Source organism: Triturus cristatus, chromosome 3_2 (genome assembly GCF_964204655.1).
Source record: "Triturus cristatus chromosome 3_2, aTriCri1.1, whole genome shotgun sequence".
In the NCBI taxonomy this organism is placed as follows: Eukaryota; Metazoa; Chordata; class Amphibia; order Caudata; family Salamandridae; genus Triturus; species Triturus cristatus.
This window is the reverse complement of record NC_140584.1, coordinates 1049181368-1049206850: the sequence shown is the minus strand read 5'-3', so window position 1 is coordinate 1049206850 and position 25483 is coordinate 1049181368. Positions and strand designations below refer to the sequence as shown.

The 25483-nt window shown below is 43.1% G+C and overlaps 1 long non-coding RNA gene across 1 annotated transcript in view; it reads left to right on the top strand.

Moving 5' to 3' along the window:
- Positions 1–20894, top strand: part of LOC146859085 (uncharacterized) — a 162025-nt gene extending 141131 nt beyond the window's left edge. Inside the window, exon 3 of the long non-coding RNA XR_014980060.1 lies at positions 19871–20894. This is a non-coding gene — a long non-coding RNA (uncharacterized LOC146859085). The remainder of the gene's footprint in view (positions 1–19870) is intronic.
- Positions 20895–25483: the final 4589 nt, after the last annotated feature.

Genomic DNA, 25483 nt, shown 5'->3' with positions numbered 1-25483 from the left:
ATTAGTGAGGATTAACGACGTTGGTGATAGATTAATCCCCAACGCGGACTGCAGACCAAATCTGATATCAGCTGCCCACGAAGCTGTTGCGTCTGCGCACGCTGGAGTGTCAGCGACTGTCTCTCTGTTGCAGCAACGTTACTGGTGGTACGGTTTGTATAAACAAGCGCGGGCTTATGTACTTAATTGTGACATTTGCCAGCAGAACAAACCTTCTTCTGTTGCGCGTCCACCTCCGACGCAGCTGCATATATCTAATCAACCACTAGCGTGTGTTTATTTAGATCACTGCGGTCCTTTTACCTCTGATACTGCGTACAAGTACATCTTGGTTGCAGTAGACTCGTGCACACGTTTTCTGTGGGTGTGGCCACAAAGGAGTGCTGATGCCAGGACTGTCATCAAAGCATTGCGTGTCTTTATAGGGAGTTTTGCGTGTGGTACCCTTCACTCTGATCAGGGCCCGGCATTAGCCTCTAAGGCTTACAAAGAGGCTATGAGAAGTTTGGGGGTCCAAGTCAAATTTTCGTCTTCATACCGGCCTGAGGGCAATAGTGTTGTGGAACGGATGAACCGTGACCTAAAGCAATCGTTGACAGCCAAGGTGTTAGGTACAGGCCGGAACTGGCTTGCCCACTTGTATGACGTCCAACGTGCACTTAATAATCTCCCTAGAAGGTCTCTGGGTGGGAGGACCCCTTACATGATGCTCTTTGGGGTGAGAATGTTTGTTCCGGACCTTGACGGTCTAGACATGGCGGCGGCTGCCGCCTCTTTTGACCTGGATGACCACTGTGCTGTATTGCAGAATCTACAAGAAGCAAGAGACACTCTGGCAAAAGAACACGTGCCCTCTGAATCAGAAGAAGCACTCCTGATTCCGGTGGTCGGCTGGCTACCTCGAGTTGGTGATCTGGTCCGTGAGAAGGTGGAGAACAAGAAGGAGTTTGGCCCCTCTTATCGTGCACCAGTCCCAGTGCTTGGAGTATTGGGTACACGTACAGTTGTTTTACCACCACTTCCTGGTCGCAAAGAAAAAAGGTACATTTCAATTGAAAATGTCAAGTTACACAGGGTGGCCGATTCTCCATAGTATGACACCTTCGGTTTCCTGCCCTTCAATGCTGAGAAACTCTGTTGTGGTGCCACCCTCTATCATCGTGCCTGAGGTTTCCGTTGAGATGATCACAGTTAATGATCCGCCACCTACTGCTGGTGGTTTGCCCGCTGATCCTGAGTATGCTTATCCTACGGAAGTCGCTTTGCCCCTTTTAAATACAACAACAGTTACCCAGTCACGTTCTTCCTTTGAAACTGAATCATTGACTTCCACTGTCCCTTCCAAAATCTCTATATTTTTTGCCTGGTTCAAGAGACATTTTTTGGTTGCACCTTGGACTTACATCTGGTTGGTGCTGATTTGTATTTTTTTATTCATGACAATTGGCTTTGTGGTAGTGTTTTTTAGACTTATCAATGGACACTACCTGAATGAACGTTCTACAATTCAATTGATTGATGGAACTTTGGCCCCCCCATTCCTCATCACACATCATGAAAAGAGACCAGACGTTTGTGAACATCACCGCCTGGCCTGTACATGATGGGATTGCTTGGGATGCGGTGAACTTTCAAATTCATGGTCCCACCGAAGTTATTAATGTGCCAACTGTTTTTCGTGTTTCTATGGGTGATGTAGTTAAACAAAACATCCGCTCAGATGATTGGGATGTACAAGCAATAGAAGCACTGTTTTCTGATTTAAAATATTATGCTGCATTTGATGCTGAAGATCTGTATTTAAATACTGCAAACTATGAGGAGCAGTTTTGTTTTCAACATTATGGCACACATTTCCTACACAGAGCAAATACTTTCAGAAATGTTGTTAATTTCACACAATGGGAACATTGTCCTGTCCCTATGCCTGGCAGCTCTGCCACTTTATTGAAAAAATTCACATACTTTTCGGATTTTAGTGTGTCAACCCCTGAATCTTTTTACTTTAAGGTAGCGGAAGAACCCTCTTCTAAAGTCAGACTGACACACACAAAATTATTATATTCCAAAGCCTTTATGGAGGAATTGGCTATTGGAGGTTATGACGTATGGAAAGCTACTATCGATCTTAAATCTGTTTGGGGAACTAAACCGTGGCAGGTACAAGGAACAGAAGCTTTGCATCGTGCCTGTCTTATCCATAACCATATTTTATTTTTAAATTCATCTATTTTTCAGACAACCTGTTTTGGATTGGCTTTATCTAAAAAATTAATTTCCCCCTCGATCCCTGATCTGGGTGCTTATCCTGGTTGGGAAAATCACTCAGATCTGTCCCTTACTAGGTTGCAGTCGCTTGTTTCCAATGGCACCTTCAATATTTCAACATTGAATCCTGAGGGTTGGCTGGTATGGCAAACAAGCTCAGATTCCTGTCAACGTCGATTTCTAGATTTGACCCCGGGGTATACACAACTTAGGGTTGACCCTCGTTTCACATCTTCACACACGGTGACTACCTACTCTGTAGGTAAGTTATGTCAGTCATGGCTGCAACATTCCACCTTAACTTCAGTTAAACTTCATTTGTCACGTTTAAATGAAAAAATAGATTTGAATGATTTCATTAAGGGTCATGTTAATGGTAGATCTAAACGATGGGCTTATGCTATTTACAATGAAGTTTGGAAGTTGTCGCAAATTGAGGCTGCTTCTAGACTACGTGCTATTGACCAGGCCAATATGGAAAAAGTATTGGCTGTGATAGATAATAGTATTAATACGTTGTCTTCTAGAATTTATACATTAGATAATATTGTTTCTTCTGTCGTAGACATTGTGCAAGATGATGTATCTGTGTTGTATCATGGTCACAATCAATTGCGTTCAATTATGCAGTTTGCATGGACATTGCAAACGTTAAAGGCAGGGAAAGTCCCTTGGGATTACATGAATATTTCATCGTTGTTCCTTCCGTTTAATTTGACTGACAAACAGCAGTTCATGTCCATGAAAGATGCTACTTATGCATTGCTGCACATTGAAAAATTAGAACCTTTACCTTTTTCTGTAGCTGAGTTAAATTCAGCCGTGTGGTTAGTTCACGGATTAGTAACTTTACCGTTCAGTTTGTTCAAGTTTAGTTCGTGCATGAAACATTATGCTATCGGCAGATACGAACAACTTGGTGATGCGTTTCTGCATGAAGTTTGGTCACTTCCGTTCACTTACAGATGCGTGAGGGATGGCAAGGAAGTTTTCTTAAAAGGTGAAGAATGCAGTTCCGCACCTGATCACTCTGTTGTTTGCAGACATATACAATTACATGGCGCTTGCAATATACACGCTCCTAATTTAGCTTGTGTCCTAAAGGGGATTCCAATGCCAGTTATAACGTCTTCTTTTAAGCTGCTTGCCAACAGTAGTTATTTGCTTTTAAATAGTGAAGCTTGCTGTGGGATGCTAGTGGGTATTCCTTACATAGTGACTGTTTCACAAAAAGTAGTTTGCTGTAATAACGTCCTTTTCCCACCCCCGCAAGGCCGACTCGATATATCCATCTGGCCAGCGATTCCAACATTGAACGCAGAGTTCAATAGGATGAGCAGAATAAGGGCTCTTTTGTCTAAAAAAGAGGTTGCGTTAACTTCATCCCGTGAAACATTTCTTCTTAATGTTGCAAACACACGCACTGAGGTACAAGCTCTTTTAAATACTGACCTCCCCCTCCATTTTGGAACTTTGATTCAAACTATCTTTAATGCTTCGTCTACGACTGGCCTTGTTCATTTTTTTAAAATTGTGGGCTCCGGCCTCGTGACATCTTTCCAGACTGTTTTTAGTGTGATCCCCGCATTTTTACATTCTATTTTTTCAAGTGTCTTCGGAGGGTTCCCCTTGCTCCTCGCTTTGGTGGCTGGGATCCTCTTGTTGATTTGCGCTCTTCGCTATGGCTGCACACCGGGAGCTGCAAGACAGAATGCTGCGCTTGCTCCATCTTCGTAGCCGGATGCTTGATTTCTACGGCACCTTACCACTGGCGGTATTAAGCCTCAAGTATGGATTGTCTTTCCGGTTTCCCTTTTTTACGTGTGTGCAACCTGTTTTTCATTGCCTAGATTGTCCCTTCCAATGGGCTCTGGACTTGTGCCTGTCAAACTTGGCGTCGCCTGACCCGGATTTTGATGAACTAATGTGTCCCTTAGTGGCTCATGAATTCGACTGTTCTGGTGTCGCGTTTATGGCTTTGGGTGCGGCACACGGAGTCCGTGGAAACTGGGATATCGGAGAGGCAGCTATTGATTTCCTTGAAAGGAGTTATATTGAGGAGACTGACAGTTGTCCTATCATGGTGCTGGATGCTCCGATAATTGACGAACATGTATGTTCCTTTCACTTGCTCAACTGGATGGCTGATACTTTTGCGGGACGCTCCAATGATTTCCTCTTGGAAGCAGTCGCAACTTACGGTGCATATACCTTCATGGATTGACTGATTGACATTGTCAATGCAGCTTGCATCCAGAATTGTTAAATTTCTACGAAAATTTTGCTTACCTTTTATCACATCATTTTTTCATTTTTTAAACGAACATTTCTTTATTCTCGGACTTTACACTTACCTTATATGTCCTTGAGTCCGTTCTAAATCACTTGAACTCTGCGTTCTTGATAAATGTATCCCTATTGGTTAGTGCTCCGATCATGGGGGGGTGTAAGATGGACTAAGCCACGCCCTATATACAACACTAAGTTAGCATAACCGAGATCATAGTTAACAAGCAAGCTTGTTGTTTCTGCTGCGCTGCACACGACACTGTTGTTATGTGTTATTCATTTTGTAAAATGCTGACTCGACTTTGCCTTACAGAATAACAAACGGTTGTTATACATTCTTAACCGTGAAATGTGCCCTTGGTCTGTACATCATGCAAAGAACGCGTCTGGGTTACTAGAAGGTACAGTGTGTTCTGTTTAGATTGATCGTAGACACTTGTTAGACATATCATGCATACAGCTGCCAATGTTTGAAGGACAAGCGTCTTTAATATTGCAGAACAGTTTGGTTTTACATTCATTCGAACAAGAAGAGCTGATGCATGCTGTGAGAGCTGATCCTTTGATGTGATTCTACTAAGCTGATCTATACGGTATGGGGTCCCCCCTGTTAGCCTAAGAGACCTTCTAATAGTCTAATAATAATAATGTATTAGATTATAGTGAAAGGAGTGTGGCCGTATACCACTGTCATTAATAGTATGATTGCTCCTTTCATTCTATATGGTATTGTTATAATGCTCATGATTCTGATCTGGACTGTTAGTCTGCTAGTGTTAGCCAAAGTACTGCATCTTAGGACGCAAGGTTTATAAAATAAACTCTTTAAACTTTACCGTGTCTGTATTATTCCGTTGTGGACTAATAAATAAGTACGAACAGGTATTTCGGATTCCCACCACTCCTGAGAAATATCTAAGTCGCTTGTTCTGGTTTGTCTATACATTGGGACCACCTAGCTAGATCTAGGTTAACGAATGGGATACTAAGCTAGTCGGATAAGGGGTTCTGGGTTCTGAGGGGAGTTTTCTGGTACACCACAATTCTCTGAGGTCCTGGTCTCCTGCGCATAGTTCTGTGCAAAAGCAGAATCCCTGCAACAAAAATAACCACCAATCGTTTCAGATTAAGGAACAAGAACTCTTCATCGTGGGGGTTCTCTCATTTATTGGGCAAGTTACATCGGACCCATGGACATAGCAGGGACGCGTTTTGGCAGTCAAGCTGCCTTTATCAACCTGAAATGCGCCATATTGGTGCTCATTTTTTAAAGAAACATTCATTGACATTGAAGATGCACTACATTTCGTCATGATTGGGTCAAAGCAAACATGTGGGCTGATAACCATTCATAGAATCGGCAAAATCACAATTACTTAACAAACTGCAACAGTGTAAATCCTCCAGTTTTAAACCACTTTTAAAGTAATTCACATCCTGTGCTGTTCTGTGTTAATGCCCTCTAGTTCATTTCATTTAAGAAAGGTTCTCCATATACAACAATCTATATTGAACAGGTAAGTACAAAGGAGGAAAGAGAAACGGGGTGGGGGAGGAAGGAATATACCTTTATTAACATTACAACATATCTACATTTTTTTACAGAGTTACAAAAGAAATGTATATGAATATATATATATATATATATATATATATATATTCACAGAAAAAACATAGGTTTCAGGGGTGTTATAGTTAGCTGCCCATTTCACTCATACAAAACCATAGAAATTCCTCCGTTATAGTTAGTTCTGCTAACTATAACTCACGCGCCCGCAATGCACTGGTGATGATGTCACATATTGCATCATTCATGACATGGTCAGTGACATCACTGATGACATCACTGATGACTTCTCAAAGTGTACACATCACGGTGGGTGTGCGCATTCTAGCTGCCATTTTAGAAAAGCCATGAAGGATCCGTGTATGGTGTGCGACGGCTGCGTGTTTTTCAGTTACATCATATACATTTAATATCACGTGATATGCGCAATTGGTATGCGACCAGTCTGCGACTCCTGCTCCCTCGCATTCGTGACACATGCGCATTACGGTACGAGATGTTTGCGCGGTTGCGGGTCCCGCGTGACATCATATACGTGCTGGGGCGTGCTGGGTGAGCGACTCCCGCAAAAAAATATATGTTCCAAAATGATATGTATGTGTTTTTAATATACATATTAAGGCAAGAGATTATGTAAGATATTCATCAAAATAATATATTTCTACTTATAATAAACTTACAATATTTTTAAATATATTTTCGCGAAATCGGGTGCGTGCATCGTGAGTGCAGAAAACCAGGTCAGCAGAGCTGCTGTAGAACCAGAGAACCAGGTCAGCAGAGCTGCTCTAGAGCCTAAGAACTAGGTCAGCAGAGCTGCTCTAGAGCCAGAGAACCAGGTCAGCAGAGCTGCTGTAGAGCCAGAGAAACCAGGTCAGCAGAGCTGCTTTAGAGGGAGAGAACCAGGTCAGCAGAGCTGCTTTAGAGCCAGAGAACCAGGCCAGAAGAGCTGCTTTAGAGCCAGAGAACCAGGTTAGCAGAGCTGCTTTAGAGCCAGAGAACCAGGTCAGCAGAGCTACTCTAGAGCCAGAGAACCAGGTCAACAGAGCTGCTCTAGAGCCAGAGAACCAGGTCTGCAGAGCTGCTGTAGAGCCAGAGAAACCAGGTCAGTAGAGCTGCTTTAGAGGGAGAGAACCAGGTCAGCAGAGCTGCTCTAGAGCCAGAGAACCATGTCAGCAGAACTGCTTCAGAGCCATAGAACCAGGTTAGCAGATCTGCTTTAGAGCCAGAGAACCAGGTCAGCAGAGCTACTCTAGAGCCAGAGAACCAGGTCAACAGAGCTGCTCTAGAGCCAGAGAACCAGGTCTGCAGAGCTGCTGTAGAGCCAGAGAAACCAGGTCAGTAGAGCTGCTTTAGAGGGAGAGAACCAGGTCAGCAGAGCTGCTCTAGAGCCAGAGAACCATGTCAGCAGAACTGCTTCAGAGCCATAGAACGGGGTCAGCGGAGCTGCTTTAGAGCCAGAGAACCAGGTCAGCAGAGCTGTTGTAGAGCCAGAGAACTAGATCAGCAGAGCTGCTCTGTCGCATAAGAACTAGGTCAGCAGAGCTGCTCTAGAGCCAGAGAACCAGGTCAGTTGACCTTCTGTAGAGCCAGAGAAACTAGGTCAGCAGAGCTGCTTTAGAGAGAGAGAACCAGGTCAGCAGAGCTGCTTTAGAGCCAGAGAACCAGGTCAGCAGAGCTGCTCTAGCTGACACTGACTGACTGACACTGACTGATTGACACTGACTGACACAGATTGACTGACACTGACTGACACTGATTGACTGCAACTGACTGACTGACACTGACTGACTGACACTGACTGACACTGATTGACACTGACTGACACTGACTGACACTGATTGACTGACACTGACTGACTGACACTGATTGACTGACACTGACTGACACTGACTGACTGACACTGACTGACTACTCTCTACTACTCTACTACTGACTCTCTACTACTCTCTACTACTCTCTCTCTACTACTCACTCTCTACTACTCACTCTCTACTACTCACTCTCTACTACTCTACTACTCTCTACTACTCACTCTCTACTACTCACTCTCAACTACTCACTCTCTACTACTCTACTACTCACTCTCTACTACTCACTCGCTACTACTCTCTACTACTCACTCTCTACTACTCACTCTCTACTACTCACGCTCTACTACTCTCTACTACTCACTGTCTACTACTACTCTCTCTACTACTCACTCTCTACTACTCTCTACTATTCACTCTCTACTACTCACTCTCTACTACTCACTCTACTACTTTCTACTACTCATTCTCTACTACTCTACTACTCACTCACTACTACTCTCTACTACTCACTCTCTACTACTCACTCTCTACTACTCATGTTCTACTACTGTCTACTACTCACTGTCTACTACTACTCTCACTACTACTCACTCTCTACTACTTTCTACTACTTCTACCACTCACTCTCTACTACTCTACTACTCACTCTCTACTACTCTCTACTACTCACTCGCTACTACTCTCTACTACTCACTCTCTACTACACTCTCTACTACTCTCTCTCTCTACTACTCTCTACTACTACTCTCTACTATTCACTCTCTACTATTCACTCTCTACTACTCACTCTCTACTACTCTCTACTACTCACTCTACTACTCCCTGCTGCTCTCTACCACTCACTCTCTACTACTCTCTACTTCTCTCTCTCTACTACTCCCTCTCTACTACTCACTCTACTACTCACTCTCTACTACTCACTCTCTACTATTCACTCTCTACTACTCACTCTCTACTACTCGCTCTCTACTACTCACTCTCCACTACTCGCTCTCTACTACTCGCTCTCTACTACTCACTCTCTACTACTCACTCTCTACTACTCTCTACTTCTCTCTCTGCTACTCACTCTCTACTACTCACTCTCTACTACTCTCTACTACTCTCTACTACTCGCTCTATTACTCACTCTCTACTATTCTCTACTACTCACTCTACTACTCTCTCCTACTCTCTACCACTCACTCTCTACTACTCTACTACTCACTCTATACTACTCTCTCTCTACTACTCACTCTCTACTACTACATCTACTACTCTCTACTACTCACTCTGTACTACTCACTCTCTACTACTCACTCTCTACTACTCACTCTCCACTACTCATTCTCTACTACTCGCTCTCAACTACTCTCTGCTACTCACTCTCTATTACTCTACTACTCTCTCTACTTCTCACTCTTTACTACTCTCTCTCTACTACTCACTCTCTACTACTCTCTACTACTCACTCTCTACTACACACTCTCTACTACTTGCTCTCTGCTACTCGCTACTACTCTCTAGTACTCACTCTCTACCACTCTCTACTACTCACTCTCTACTACTCCACTACTCTCTACTACTCACTCTCTACTACTCTCTAATACTCTCTATCTACTACTCACTCTCTACTACTCACTCTTTTCTACTCTCTACTACTCACTTTCTACTACTCTCTACTACTCACTCTCTACTACTCTCTCTCTACTACTCTCTACTACTCACTCTCTACTACTCTCTACTAATCACTCTCTACTACTCTCTCTCTACTACTCTCTACTACTCACTCTGCTACTCACTCTCTACTACTCTCTAATACTCTCTAATACTCTCTCTCTGCTACTCACTCTCTACTACTCTCTATTACTCACTCTCTACTACTCACTCTCTACTACTCTCTACTACTCACTCTCTACTACTCTCTAATACTCTCTACTAGTCACTGTACTACTCACTCTCTACTACTCTCTACTACTCACTCTCTAATACTCACTCTCTACTACTCACTCTCTACTACTCACTCTACTACTCTCTACTACTCACTCTCTGATACTTTCTCTACTACTCTCTACTACTCACTCTCTACTCTCTATTACTCGCTCTCTACCTCTACCTATCTACCTCTACACCTCTACCTATACACCTCTACCTCTCTACCTCTCTGTACATGCACACATATGCATATATATATATGCATATATATGCATATGCATTTATATATATATATGTGTATATATACATATATAAACATATAAATATAATCTGCATATCTATATAAATATAAATGCATGCAAACATATACATATACATATATGCATACATATGCATGATATGTACATGAAAGTTTGAAAAACTCTAATACAAGCAAAGCTAAAAAGCCACCTAATTACAAACAGAATTGCTTTAACTTAAACGAGGGCGAGACCTATTGCATTTTCAGTGCGTGTTTACTTTGATTCCATCAAGAAGGCATTCAGATGTGTCACACATTTTCCATAAATTCTGAATGGTAGCACTCTAGTTGCTCATTAGATCACTGTAGTAAAGCTACTGCTCACCAGGGAAGTCTGCTGCTGGTATTTAAAGTGCATGTTTCAGTCTGCATGTCAGAATTTTTTAATGAAATGGAAGAGGATTTGAGAAGTCAAAATGTGCCCTAATCTTTCTTTCTGCAGCACTAATCATAATTTCTACGGCAAAATGAACCCCCTCATTTTGTTCCTTTGCAAATTAAATGTTTTAAGTGTTACCACTTTATTCCAATCAAGATGGCATCAGGTGTGCCATACTTTTGTCATAAGTAAGACTGTTAGTGCTCTAGTTGTTCTTTAAAACAATCTGGGACATTCTGTCATTGGGCTATACTTGGGCTACATCTCGGTGATATGTGTGCTACATTTGGGCTCTTTTGTCTCTGGTGGCCATCTTGGGAGACTTATTTGTTTTGAAGTTTCCTAATTTCCTCATTTACAACAGTCTCCTCAGTAGGAAATACTTTCAGGTTTTTTACTTTCATTCCATCAAGAAGGCATTCTGATGTGTCACACTTTTGCCATAAATTCGGTATGATAGCACTCTAGTTGCTTATTAGATCACTGTAGTAAAGCTACTGCTCACCAGGGAAGTCTGCTGCTGGTATTGAAAGTGCATGTTTCAGTCTGCATGTCAGAATTTTTTAATGAAATAGAAGAGGATTTGAGAAGTCACTCAAAATGTGCCCTAATTTTCTTTTTTCCACACTAATCATAATTTCTATGGCAAAATGAACCTCCTCATTGTGTTCCTTTTAAATTAAACTACTCACTCTCTACTACTCACTCGCTACTACTTTCTACTACTCACTCTCTACTACTCACTCTCTACTACTCTCTACTACTACTCTCTACTACTCACTCTCTACTACTCACTCTCTACTATTCTCTACCACTCACTCTCTACTACTCTACTACTCTCTCTCTACTACTCTCTACTACTCTCTCTCTACTACTCCCTCTCTACTACTCACTCTACTACTCTCTACTACTCACTCTCTACTACTCACTCTCTACTACTCACTCTCTACTACTCTCTACTACTCACTCTCTACTACTCACTCTCAACTACTCACTCTCAACTACTCACTCTACTACTCACTCTCTACTACTCTCTACTACTCACTCTACTACTCTCTACGACTCTCTACTACTCACTCTCTACTACTCTACTACTTACTCTATACTATTCTCTACTACTCTCTCTACTACTCACTCTCTACTACTCACTCTACTACTCTCTACTACTCTCTCTCTACTACTCACTCTCTACTACTCTACTACTCACTCTCCACTACTCACTCTCTAGTACTCGCTCTCTACTACTCTCTACTACTCACTCTACTACTCACTCTCTACTACTCTACTACTCTCTACTACTCTCTCTGCTACTCACTCTCTACTACTCTCTACTACTCACTCTACTACTCACTCTCTACTACTCTCTACTACTCTCTCTCTACTACACACTCTCTACTACTCTCTACTACTCACTCTACTACTCACTCTCTACTACTCTCTACTACTCTCTCTCTACTACACACTCTCTACTACTTGCTCTCTACTACTCACTCTACTACTCACTCTACTACTCACTCTCTACTACTCCCTACTACTCACTCTACTACTCACTATCTACTACTCTCTACTACTCACTCTTTACTACTCCACTGCTCTCTACTAATCACTCTCTACTACTCACTCTATACTACTCTCTACTACTCACTCTCTACTACTCACTCTCTACTACTCACTCTCTACTACTCACTCGCTACTACTCTCTACTACTCACTCTCTACTACTCTCACTCTACTACTCTCTCTCTACTACTCTCTACTACTCTCTACTACTCACTCTCTACTACTACTCTACTACTCACTCTCTACTACTCTCTCTCTACTACTCACTCTACTACTCATTCTCTACTACTCTCTCTCTCTGCTACTCAGTCTCCACTACTCACACTCTACTACTCAGTCTCTATGTCAATATTCTTTATTCGAAATGTAAAAAACATTATCATAAAAGTACAGTAAAGTCATATTAAAACATCATAAATGACATTATTTATTTATTTATTTATTTATTTATTCAATTTGTAGGGCGCAACAGCTACCCAAAAAGGGTTTCCCGGCGCCTAGACTCAGCTAGTTAGAAGACAGGAGAAAGGGTAATGGCTATTGAGATTTATTGTTCAAATAACCAGGTCTTAACATGCTTTCTAAACCTGGCATAATTTTCCTCCTTTCGGATGAAGGGAGGGAGCGTGTTCCAGAGGGATGGACATAAAAATTTAAAAGGGATAATAATAAGTAAAACATAATTTTAGTATTGAAACAATCCTTACGAGATTCATTCAATGGGGGGAAAAGATACATGACGTAGAAGAGAGCGTTCAGCGTCTATCTCTGCATAGAGGCTCTTGTTATTACAATCTTTTTCAGATAAAGGGAGACCACTGCAATAGTTAATGGGCTATCTAGTGCTTTCATTTTGAGATAAGCTGCCCTGCAGGAACGTAATCCCCAAGATTTAAGCAATGGTTTCAGATAAATAACCCTTTGCAATTGGTAGAACTTACAAAATAAAATGCAATGGATGTTAGATTGCAGTGACAAACCATCACAAGGGCATTTCTCCAAGTTTCTTGACCAGCTATTCTGATCAGGGAATGTCAACAGTCTGAAAAAGGTATCCGTACGAAAGCGGGTCACAAGCATACGGGAAAATGGAGAAGGAATTAAAGATAGATATTGTTGCATCCCTTCAACAGTGGTGGAGAGTTGGTACTCCAACACGGTGTGCTTAGAATTTTCAGTGAGCCAACGACGATTAGCCAAATGGGTAGCGACTAAATGTTTTAAAGTAACTCTAGGGATATTATTTAGGGTAGAGGGATCATTAAAAAATTCTGGGTGCCCTATGTCTACTGACAAATTTCTGACGTAATTCAACCATTTGAGGCTGTCAGCCTCACTTAAGCTGAGACAGTCCATGATAATTTCCCTGTTAAAATGTGTTTCGGGGGTGGTCCAAACTTTATGCCATAAAATGATGGGAGCTGATTTTATAGTGTCAGTAATATATGTCAAACCAAGTTCCTGGTGCATTACAAAAACAGAAGTACCACGTGGGGTGGCCAGGAGGTAGCGCAAAAATAAGTTCTCAGAGCGCTGTATATGAACTGCCGGATCAATTCCCCAAATCCCAGATCCGTATGTTCCAGTCGAAACACACTTGGCACGATAAATCTGTGATAGAGGGTTGATCGGGCGTCCCCCTAGTTTTTTTGAGAAATTAATCAGGGCTCCTATAGCTTTAGAAAATGCGGTTCCTCTAGCTTGGGCAGCAGCCCGCCAGGAGCCCTTCTTCTCAAAAGTAATGCCCAGGTAGGGGAACCTATCGACACTTTCAAGCTTATTACCATTTATAAAAATGGAGCATTGTCTTTTCCCTATTCCTAGGCCACAGGACATGGTAAAAGTTTTTGACGCATTGATTTTTAAGCCTCGCTGTGACATGAAGTCAGTGAAATCATTTAACTGCTCTTTGGAGGCCCATACGGGTCTGTGACGTAATTGCTGCGTCATCTGCATAAAGTAATATGGGTATGGGTTTCCCATTTATAGTGGGGTAGTCGTGATAGTTTCTGTTAAGATACTTTCCGACAGAGTTTATGTAGAGAGTGAAGAGTAAGGGGGCTAAAATACATCCCTGCCTAACGCCTCTTTTAATATAGAATCTATCTGAACACTCTCCCTGTCTGCCATATCTTACTCGTGCTGATGCTCCCCAATAGAGCTCTTTAATAAAAGCAAGGATAGGGGGCTCAATACCAATCTCGACGAGGGATTCCCAGAGAAGCTCGTGATTGACGCAGTCAAATGCGGAGCTAAGGTCTACGAAGGTGACAAAGAGATTCCCCTTTTTTGCTTGGGTATATTTGGCAATAATAAGGGTCAAGTTCAAGCCTTGCTCAATAGTGCCTCTACCTTGTCTAAAACCGTATTGTAATTTTGAGATTATGTCATGTTCACCCAACCAATCCTGAATCCGGTTTAAAATAATACGCCCTGCGACTTTCATAAGAGAGTCAAGCAGTGAAATTGGGCGATAATTAGAAGGGTTGTTCCTATCACCTTTTTTAAAAATCGGCACAACAACCGCTTCAGGCCAAGTGTCAATAAAACCTATTTTATTTAAAGAATTTAGGACATTTGTAAGTAAAGGAGCCCACAGGTCCAGCTGTGATTTAAAAACATCAATAGGTATACAGTCAGGGCCTGGGGCTTTCCCAGAGGGGCTTTCTTTCAGGGCCATAAGTACCTCAACACAATCAAAAGTGAGGTCTAAAGGAAAAAAAGTAGGGTCATTCAGATCTTTATGATGGTTATGGTAAAGATCCAGACTATCTATGGGCGCTGTATTGTCTATTGTGTCGTATAGTGTGCCAAAATTGCTGACCCAAGTTTCAGGAGTTATAGCCATCTCAATCTTCGCAGCCCGTGTACCTTGCAGGAATGGGGCATTGACCGCTTTCCAAAAAGCAGTGTTGTCCCTACTATTGGAAGCTTCCTGTAAGGTTAGCCAGGCCTCTGCTTTTAGCTGTTTAGTTCTTGCCGCCCGTACTTCACGGTGTTTTTGTCTGGCCTGCCGTATTTCCAGCTGATTTCTGGGTTTGGTTCTTAGGGTAGTTTTTAAGTGTTTCAAGGCTTTTGAGCAGGACCTGTCAAACCAACCCATGCTGCCTTGTGAGGTTCTCCTCGGTGCTCTCGCAAGAGAATTCTTAATCTCCGCCGAGATAACAGAAAAAGCCTGACTGATTGCCTGAGGGGTCTCTAAGATGGACAGGCATGTCTGTATATGCTCACATGTATTCTTAATCAGAGAATTAAGAAACACTGAAGGGACTACTTTGTCCCATTTAAGGTAGAGCCCCATCGAAGTTCCCAGAGTGAGTGGCGGTGTATGAAACAAGTTTACCCTTAGATCATCATCAGAGGTTGTGGTTAGTTTTAGAGCCACCGCCAGTGGGTAGTGGTCACTAATGGGACAGTCCAGTGTCTCCCAATTTGATATAATCTCTGGTACCTGGAGGATATCAAGGTATAATCGATTATAGAATTACATCCTCTCCCATTAAAGGTAGGTTTAAAACACTTTGGTGGATCACACATCTCATTCATGAAGGATAAGTTGAAATAGGATGTTATGCCGTTTAAAAGGTCGCCCAATTTAGAGTGTGGGAAATGCGAAGTGGTAACACCTCTAATAGAATCTAAACCACAGGTACCTCCGTTGCTCAATGAGCACAAAGAGTAGTTAAAATCGCCTACCCACATAAGCAGCATATCAGTTTGAAGGTGGGACTCAACTTTAATTAAGTCTTCCATTAAGCCATTAAGGACCCGGTCATGATGGGAACTGGAAATGTTATTATAAAAATTTACCAAGATAACATCCTTACAGCAACTGCATTTTAGGGAAATAATCTGGTAGTTTTCCGTCCCAATGAAATTAGTATGTGATATTCCGGATTCTACGGATATATAAGTCACTAATCCACCCCTATTCCTGCCATGTGAGCTAGAGAATGCTGGAGTATGTAGGGTCTTATATCCTAAGAGGTGGAGTTCATTAATATTCCATGTTTCCTGCAAGCAGATAACACTGAAAGGGGTAACAACTTGAACCCATAAGGGGTTTGTCAGCTTGTCGAGGAGACCTGCCACGTTCCAAGACAAGAAGCATTTGACCAATGGACTTTTTTAGTGGCGGTATTACTGCTCGTAGTGGCCTTGGGGTACTCAGGAGTATCCAGTGACTGGCAAGTAACCAAAGAAACTAAGGAGCATGGAGGATCATCAGTCTGGTGTTGGATCAGAGATGGGTTAGATGTTAAACCATCATTGACTGAACTAAGCTCAAGGTTTAAAAAAGGCAAGTCAGTGGATATACTCGTGAGGTTGATCTTGTGGTGTAAGGAATCAATATCTAAGAAAGAAGGACTCCAGGTGACAGTTTTACTAATCTCATTATCCGCGTTTGGGAGTCAATCTAAATCGTCCAGGCCCGAAAGGATGGCATATCTGTTTGAGGTTGGAAGGGACGGATAAAGAGGTTCTACATTGGCCATGAGTAATGGATATGGTTTGGGTGGGTTTAGCAAGAGAGAGCGAGGGTAAAAATAACTTAGGGCATGTGTCGAAATGCCTGCACCATTGGATGGGGTATACCAGTCTATAATATGGCGCAGTACCCTACGGTCTCTAAAATATATAATAATCGCATCTCCTTTAATGTCCTTTGGTCTATAACCCACCCAACCCAGTCTTCTTACATGAAGTATTTCACCGTTGATGTCATTGTGAAGTGGCCTATTTTTACTCAGCCAATGGACCACCTTGTTTTTAAGCTCCTGATGTCCCTCTGTTTTACCCGTAATCAGTTCAGGAACGCCTGTGAGTATCTCCACATATGGGGCTGCTTCTGGGGGCAGATCAATATGATCAGTCTTTCCTTCCTTACCAAGCTCGGGTGACTGTGTGTTACCATTATCGCAGTAGGAAGCTGCCGGTCTATGCGTTTGCTTAACTCTGGAATATTTTTTGCCAGAGGCACAATTCTCCAATATGTGCGTGGCGGCAGGAAAATTTGCCATTCTAAGAGATGATATTGGCTGACTATCATTTTGCTCTGATGAGATATGCCCAATGTTTAAGGAATGAATGGGATTTTTTAAGAGACTGATGTTTGAGTCCTTGTTAGATGCAGTGAGTAAGGCAATAGATGTTTCCAGGGACGTTAGTTGAATAGCAATATTTTTGATTCTCTCCACTAATGGCGAAAGTAACGATTTTACCAAGTGCTCAATGTCAGTTAATAGGTTAGAAGAATGTAACATACATGACTGAGGATATTCTTGCAAAGGTTCTGCAGATATTGGGGTCACCTTAGTTTGAGAAATCGACTTGGAGGGAGATAAGTGAAAAATTTTCCTCCGTTTTGTTGTTTGCACTGTTGGATTAGTGGGTTTTTTGACAATGGTAGGTTTACTCCTGGAGCCCTTTTTCTTAGTTTTCCTCACGCTTTTAATTGGGGTCTGATCCTCAATTGAATTATCAGTTATGTATTGAGTGTCTGAGGTATGCCTAGTGTTAATCTTGGCAGCAAGAGATGTATCAATTGCATCATGGGACTGCAAAGTAGCGTCCGTATCAGGTACAGAGTCCATAGCTGGGATATTAATCGTTGGGGGTGACGGAGCATTCTCCATAAGGCCTAAAGTTGAACGTTTCTGGAAGAATGGATCCAGGGACAAACGGCGTTCGGTTATAGCTATCTCCTGCTCTAACACATTAGTAGCCCTAGTAATGAAATTATCCAAGGTCCCCCTGACTGAACCCCCCACCACGGATTTCCTAGTTTTGGGTTAGGCGGGTAGTCATGGTTTAACAGTAATAAGCAAAACAAAGTCACGCTATAGGGTAGTACAATACAGCAAAATGTCAGCACTTTAACAGACGAGTCTTACTTAAATATTTCAGGGCCAACGGACAAGGGAAATAGCCTCTGTCGGCCCTGGACGGCCCGCCCTTTGCCCGGGCTTAGCCCGGCGCCACCCGCGCACGATCCCGCGACGCGGGGGGTGGAGTTATTTTTGTAGCGCCTTCGGGCGTGAAATGCCGGGTGCCCGCTTCCACTTCCGGTGAGCTGCCACTAGGAAGCCTGGGAGTCTCTAATACTCACTCTCTACTACTCTCTACTACTCACTCTACTACTCACTCTTTACTACTCTCTACTACTTTCTACTTCTCACTCTCTACTACTCTCTACTACTCACTCTCTACTACTCACTCTACTACTCTCTCCTACTCACTCTCTGCTACTCTCTCTACTACTCTCTACTACTCTCTCTCTTCTCTCCATTACTCATCCTCTACTCTCTACCTCTCTACCTCTCTCTACCTCTCTCTCTACTACTCTCTATTGCTGTATAAAATTCTGTCTTAGGCAAATGGTATTTATCAGCTAAAATTGCATATGATGCCAAGCTCCCATTGGTATAAAAATCACCTATTTGTGAAATTCCTTTATTTCTTCATCTATCCACAATCCCATCCCATAAAACAGCTGGCAGTAAAACTGAGGCAGATGTGGGAGTATAATATGAGACCCCCTCAATTTCAAAACATCTCCGTATAGCCTTTCATACCTTAAAAGCAGTGATTAAAACCTTGAACCGTGTTTATTTATAGTAACTAAGTTCTAGCATCTTGAAAAGACAATTCTTGGCGTCAACGCCCAACAGCATCTGATAGATGGATGGGGCTTCAGCAATATTACTGTCTTCCTCTCCTGTGACTAAGATCGGCATATTTTGAAAAATACAGGTATAACAGTACACTGTAAAATCCAGGACTTCCCAGCCTCTTTCCCCCAAAGTAGTATCATAAAACGCATAGTTGTATGGGGTTTCCCTTGGGCCCATAAAAATATAGCGCAAATAGATTGAAGTTGTTGCAGGTGGCCTCGGGTAAGTTCTAATGGAAATGATCTGAAATAATATAAGACCTTAGGCAGAATGATCATTTAAAGAACATTGCACCTTCCCATCAACTACAAGTGCAAGCATTCAGATCGGTCTAATTGTTGTCTCACTTTAGTTAGAATAGAGCCCCAGTTAACCTCCACCAGTTCCTTTAAAACAGGTTCTTATTCTAATGCCCAGGTATGTCACCTCTTTCGTCACCCTAAGATCATGGCTACAGTCTTGAATTATACAAATAATATGGGTTTTGGACACATTAAGTTTATAACCCGAAACAGAACCGAACCTGTGCGCAAGTTGCTCAGACATGGCTGTAGTAGGGTTAGATGTTACAACGGCTATATCGTCCGCATAAGCAAATATACAACATTGTTCTTGTCTACAGATGACAGACTCAATCCTAGAGCTCTGCTCCAGCATAGTTATGAAAGGATTAATATATAATGCGAATAACAATGGGGAGCATAGACATCCCTGTCTTGTACCTTTAATAATGCGCACAGGTTCAGACTCTAGGCCCATCATGCAGACTTTAGCAGTAGGGGTCCGATATAATACCAGAATAGCTTTAATAAAGCCCGGGCCGAAGCCCAACCATTATATAACTGCCCACAAGAAGTCCCATGCCACCCAGTCGAACGCCTTTTCGGCATCTAACAGTATCAGACCAAGTTTATTACCTTGAGCATTGGTTACATCCAGCAAAGGTTAATACCCTATAAATGTGGTTGACTTTACTCTTATCGGGTATAACAAAGGAAATCCTCAGCACCCGTCTGTAGTGTATCTAAACATTTATCTGCACGTTGTATGCATAAATATTAACACAGTATTTTGAGTTTCTTTTTATTTCTCTTTATTCTTATAGTTTCTCTGCCGGCGACACGCACTTGAGAGTCACGGTTGTGGGCTATGTTGATGACAGAGCTGTCCTTACGAGCTCGTGGATTGGTCAGACGGAGACCTTTCCTGAAGGATGAACCGATTTTAATGCAGAAGACGAATATTTTACCCATTGTGGGTTGGAATTATCACCACATAAGAAAGGAATATACCAAAGACTGTAGAGCCTTAAGAAAGTCGCGGGATGATTTCTCAGTGTATGCGACGAAACACATGTCGGCTGAAGAGAAACTATAAGAATAAAGAAAGAAAAACAAGAAACTCAAAATACTGTGTTAATATTTATGAATACAATGTGCAGATAAATGTTTAGAAACACTACAGACATGTGCTGAGGATTTCATTTTTTGTATTCAGTGGCTCGGCTGCAATTTTGGGGAAGGTTTGTGGTTCTCCTCGCCTTACAGCACCGTTCAGAATTCAGGATCTTTTGAAACTAATATATGTGTGATTTTCCTGAGTAGCGCCATTTCACCTAGCTCAATACCACTGTCTGTTCAAAGGTCCTATCGGGTATAAACCCATGTTGCCATATTGAAACTAATGGAGAAATAACTCTAGCCAACTGGGATGCCAGCATTTTTGCATAAACTTTCCCGTCACAATTCAACAACAATATAGGTCAATAAGAACCAGGCGTATCTGGCGGCTTATCCTTTTTTTTTTTTTTAAACGATTATGCTTGCCTCATCCCATGAAAATGGAGCCGAACCTGACTGTGCTTGTTGGAAAGTGACCAACATGTCTGTTTTTAATTCCTGAGGTTTTGTATACCTCCAATGGCATTTAATCGAGCCCGCCGCTTGGCTAAACTAGTTATGGCTTCCTCAAGTTCCTCCATAGTAATTGGTAAGTCCAAGATATCTACCTCCTGCTGGCCCAGTCTTTCGCTGTCTAGGTTTTGCAACAGGATCTCGCTTGCCTGTCCAGTAGGATGGTCTCCAGTATATAGTCCCTTGAAGAAAGTGTAAAAAACGTTCAGGATCTTAGCCAGAGTATCTACTTGATTACCCTGTACATCTGTCATGGCCTTAATTCTTTGCGCCGTATCCTTTGACTGTAGCCTTTGCACCAAACATCGCCCTGTAGCCTAACCATACTCATAGCGCTCTTCCTTATTCAGGGTGTGTTTAATGGCAATTTCCCTGCTCCATTGCAGATTAATTTTAGCCTTGCAGCGGGCCACCCCCGTTTGCAGCAGGGTGATGTCCCCACTAGCTTGTATTCCCCGCATAAGATTCTCTTTGGCTATTCTTAGTTTTGTATATTGTTCCTGTGTCACCAACTTCTCTTGTCTCTGTTTATGTAATCCAAAACTAAGAGTCTCCCCCCTAAACCCAGCCTTTAGAGCATCCCATATGTAGCCACATGTGGTAGAATTGCGGTTAATGACCAGGAACTGCCTAATCCAGTTATTCATATGTGCAAAAAATGCCTCATCCAGCAGCAATTGCCTACCAAACGAGAAAGATCTTACAGTAGGAAATGTACTAATTGCATAAATATCAGTTACCAGGGGACCATGATCTGCTGTAAGCCTAGCGAACACTTGTATTTTAGCTCCTACCAATAATGCTGTTGAGATAAAGAAGTAATCTAGCCTCACTAGCTTATGGCGTGGGTGGGAGTGGAATATAAAGCCCGGGTCCAGGTCTCGCAGAGCAGCCCAAGCATCGGTCAGTCTATGATCAGCCAGCAGGTGCTGTAGAGCTTTAAACACTTTGGGTTTCCTTATAGTTTTTTATGCCTAATTGTAAATCCTGGGGTCCCAGATGTATATTAAAATCACTACATAAAATCAAAGGGGTCGGCCAAGATGCAAGTTCTAAATTTAGCTCTTTCAGCACTGGTGCTTCATCAAAGTTAGAACCATACACTGAGCACACAGTACATTTAAGAGCCTCTATTATGGATTCATTAATAGCCCGACGACCTTGTTCCTCCACCAGAGCTCTTCCCGATCCCTGTATACCGTGTTTAGCTAATACAGCTACCCCTCTGTTTATTGTGGATTGCTGTGTACTTATCAGTATCGAGTAGCCAAGCTCATCTAGGATCTTCCATTTACATCACTGCATGTGAATTTCCTGTAGACAGACTAAATCTGGTTGGAACACCCGTAACTCCGCAGCCACCCATTGTCTCTTCCCACAGTTATTCACCCCACATACATTAATAGAGCATATACGCAGTCCTGAGTTAAACTTCCCATCCCTCATCAAATGTCGCTGTTTCTATCTGGTCCATAACCATGCTACATAGTTGTATACACCTAACCCCCATTTGAAAAGAAGCAAAGAAAAAAATAAAAAATAAAGGAAAACACCCAAAGAGAGCGCCCATAAAAGATTTAAGAGATCTTATACAATCAAGTTGCCTTCAGCCTAAGACCCATCTATAAAGTTTGCACGTATACTTTGACCTGTAGTTCTGAGGTGAAAATCCGAACTTGCTCATTGAATATGACTTTCAGTTTATCTGGATTTAGCAAGAAGGCTTGAGCCCCCTTGCATTGAAAGGGTGAAATAAGTTGCCGCAGCTGCCATCTTTTCTCAACCGTCTGGAGGCAGTAATCAGGTTTTACCCGCTTTCCCCTGATTCAGCTAGAAAGGAGTAATCCCATAGCATGGCATTTGTGCCTCCAGTGGACTTAAGGTTTTCTCCCAGTTCGCGCCTCTTGCATACTGTCCGTGGGCTAGTTTCAGGTGTGCCAGGTGTGTCAGTGCCCAGGTCCTCCGGATTATCCGCTGCTTATTGCACTGTGGCCGCTATCTAGGGATCCTCCCCTGCAGTTAGACCGTGTAGTTGATTCTGTCCCATCCTCTGAGGAGCCAGAGGGATCGGAAAGGGAGAAAAAGTTATCCCCTGAGTCAATTTCTTTAGCCAAACTTTGCGTGGTGTTATCATCCTTTAAACGTATGTTGTCAGCGTTGAAGGATTCACCCATTTGCCCCTCCCCTATGGTGGTCTTACCAGTGGCACCTTTATTAAAGCTGTCAGATGCCGTTTGTCTGATCAAGAGGTCCCCCATATCAGAGGTGGTACAGTCACTCCTCCCTGTGTCCATTTTTGCAACCCTTTTACTCCCTCATTTGCTTGGGGTAGTGGATTTACCATGCATTTACCCAGTTTGAAAGACCCTATCCGCATCAACTCTCTCCTGATCTAAAAGGGTATTCAAGGGCTTACCAGCCTTATCAGTCAGTCCATTAGAATCCTTGGTAGGACATATGTGTTTGGGGATTGGCTGTTTTTTCAGTTTCCCTACTCAGCGCCAGGACACTCCTGGGAGTAACCGTGCGCTTTATAAATACCATATCAACATAACATAACAGAAACAGAGACGGTACAGTGTGCTTACCACTAGTCTCTCCACGTGTGGTCTCTCTCGCCTTTCGCCTGCCGGTTCTCCCATACTGCCACTCTTGCCACCATGTATTGAGCTGCCACCTGTCACTCCACCAAGTTCAGCCGGCTTGCAAGCCTTCCTCCGCCCAGATTTTGGAAGAATTACTGCCGGGGGGGCCACCAGGCCAGCCCGGCCTTCAATCTGCGATCGTCCTCACGCCGCGGGCGTCACTCGATCGACACACGGAGACCCAGAGGAGCGCCAGACCAGTCCGCAGGAGCCGCAGTACTGACACTCTAGATGCCGCTGACACACCAGATGCACCAGAGCATGCCGATCCACATATGGTATATGCTTCAATTTTTAAAGCATTCCGATCCACGGGGTTTAACAAACAGGTATGGGCTGCGGGGTCCAGGAGCTTGAACTTATGCGACTGTCTGAGCGGGCGCCATCTTGCCTCGTTTCATCATCCACCGGCATATTTGTTTTTTCAATGTAATGACAATTGCGCACATGACGTGCTGACGTCATTACATTGAAAGTAAAACTGAAATGAGCTGATTGTCTCATTTCAGTTTCACTGCTTCAGTGCTCCTGGGGCTATCTCAGCCCCCCGAGGACCGAAACGCACAGGACAGGTATCTTTGTAGAGTGGAGAATCTCCCCTTTCCAATGGTACCCTTCCCCAGTGGATCTCTACTTGAGTATTGACACAGTAGGGCAATCCCCAAGCAGGGATCCAACACTAGACACCAGGGAGGGGGGAGTGGCCCCTTGGCCAAAGGCATTTGCTCCCCCATATAAAATTGGCCAGATTCAGTCTTTCTATCCCTCCTGGTTGGCAGATGGGGCAGTAGCCCCCGCACCCTAGACACCAGGGATTATTTGTTTTATTCGTTGCAACATAAAGCAGATATTTAAGCAGTGAAATCTCTGACGTAGCGTCAACATTCGGCCATTGTTAGTACTGTTAGCAACGTTTATTTTAATATACAAAAAAGAAACTTGCCGCCCACAACCCCTACCCACTCTAACTCTCCCTCCATGGGTGTTCCTAAGATCTTGTGCTTCTATGTATCTGTAAATCTTGTACTTCCGAGGGTCTCCTTCATAGAGTCATGGTTATAGATTAGTCAGGTGTAGCAATTTTACCTAGGAGAGGTGAGTTCTGTGAATTCCTGTGACAAAAGTGAGATAAACGGCTGCCAGGCCTCACCAAACGTGTCCTCTTGTAGTTTCAATGTCATTGTATGTCTTTCCATCTCCAGGAGGTGCCAGATATGGTGGAGCCACCCCAATCTTGTCGGAAGCCTGTCATTTCCCCAAAGAGCTAGAATCGTTTGGTGAGCCGCCCCCAAAACCAACGCAATTTGTCTACCTCTCCTAGCTTTAAGGGGAAAAGTCAATGGATTAGGGAGGCCCAACAGCACATAGGCTGGGAACCGGGGGAGTTGGGTGCTGAAATGGTGGTCAATCTCTGTCAGGACTTCTACCTAAAATTGGGTCAAGTTAGGGCCCTCCCACAAGATATGTACAAGTGTCCCCAGAGCGCCATGACACCACCAGCACGTTTCACTGCACTGTGGATTCCCTCTGTGTAAGCAGGCCAGAGTTAAATACCAATTGCTGGCGATCTTTGTCACCGTTTTTGTGCTGGCTGCATTGGTGGCTTTGGGCCTAGCTAGGTGAAAGATGTTCCGCCACTTCTGAAGGGAAAGCTCCTGCTCCAGTTCCCTATCCCATCTCAGCTGTGCCGCAGATCTAGGTTTGGGAGGCTTGTCAGAAAGCAGTTTATCCAGATCTGACACTAGATGTTTGTCTGATTCTTTGCTTAATAGCCATTTCTCGAAAATGGTCAAACAGCGTTGGGCTGCCTGTCCCTGGGATGCGTCAGCCAATGCCTAATCTGACAAGTATCGGAATCTCTCCCTCTCGGGTATGATATTATCTCTCATTAAGTCGTTGAACTGTAGAGGCCCCTCTTGATCAAAGAAGTGACCTATCGTTCTGCATCCCAGCTTCACCCATTCCCGAAAAGCCACTGTATTCAGTCCTGGAGAAAAGTCTACGTTCCCCAGCACCGGGGTAAGCAGGGAGGGGAAGGACGGAAAAGCCCTCCCTGTCTGCCACCATGTCCCAGACTCGAAAGGTGGAGCTCGTTATCGCAGAGAGGTAAAGATTGGGGGGGCGGTGCGTCTTGCTAAAAAAACAAAAACATTCCACAGA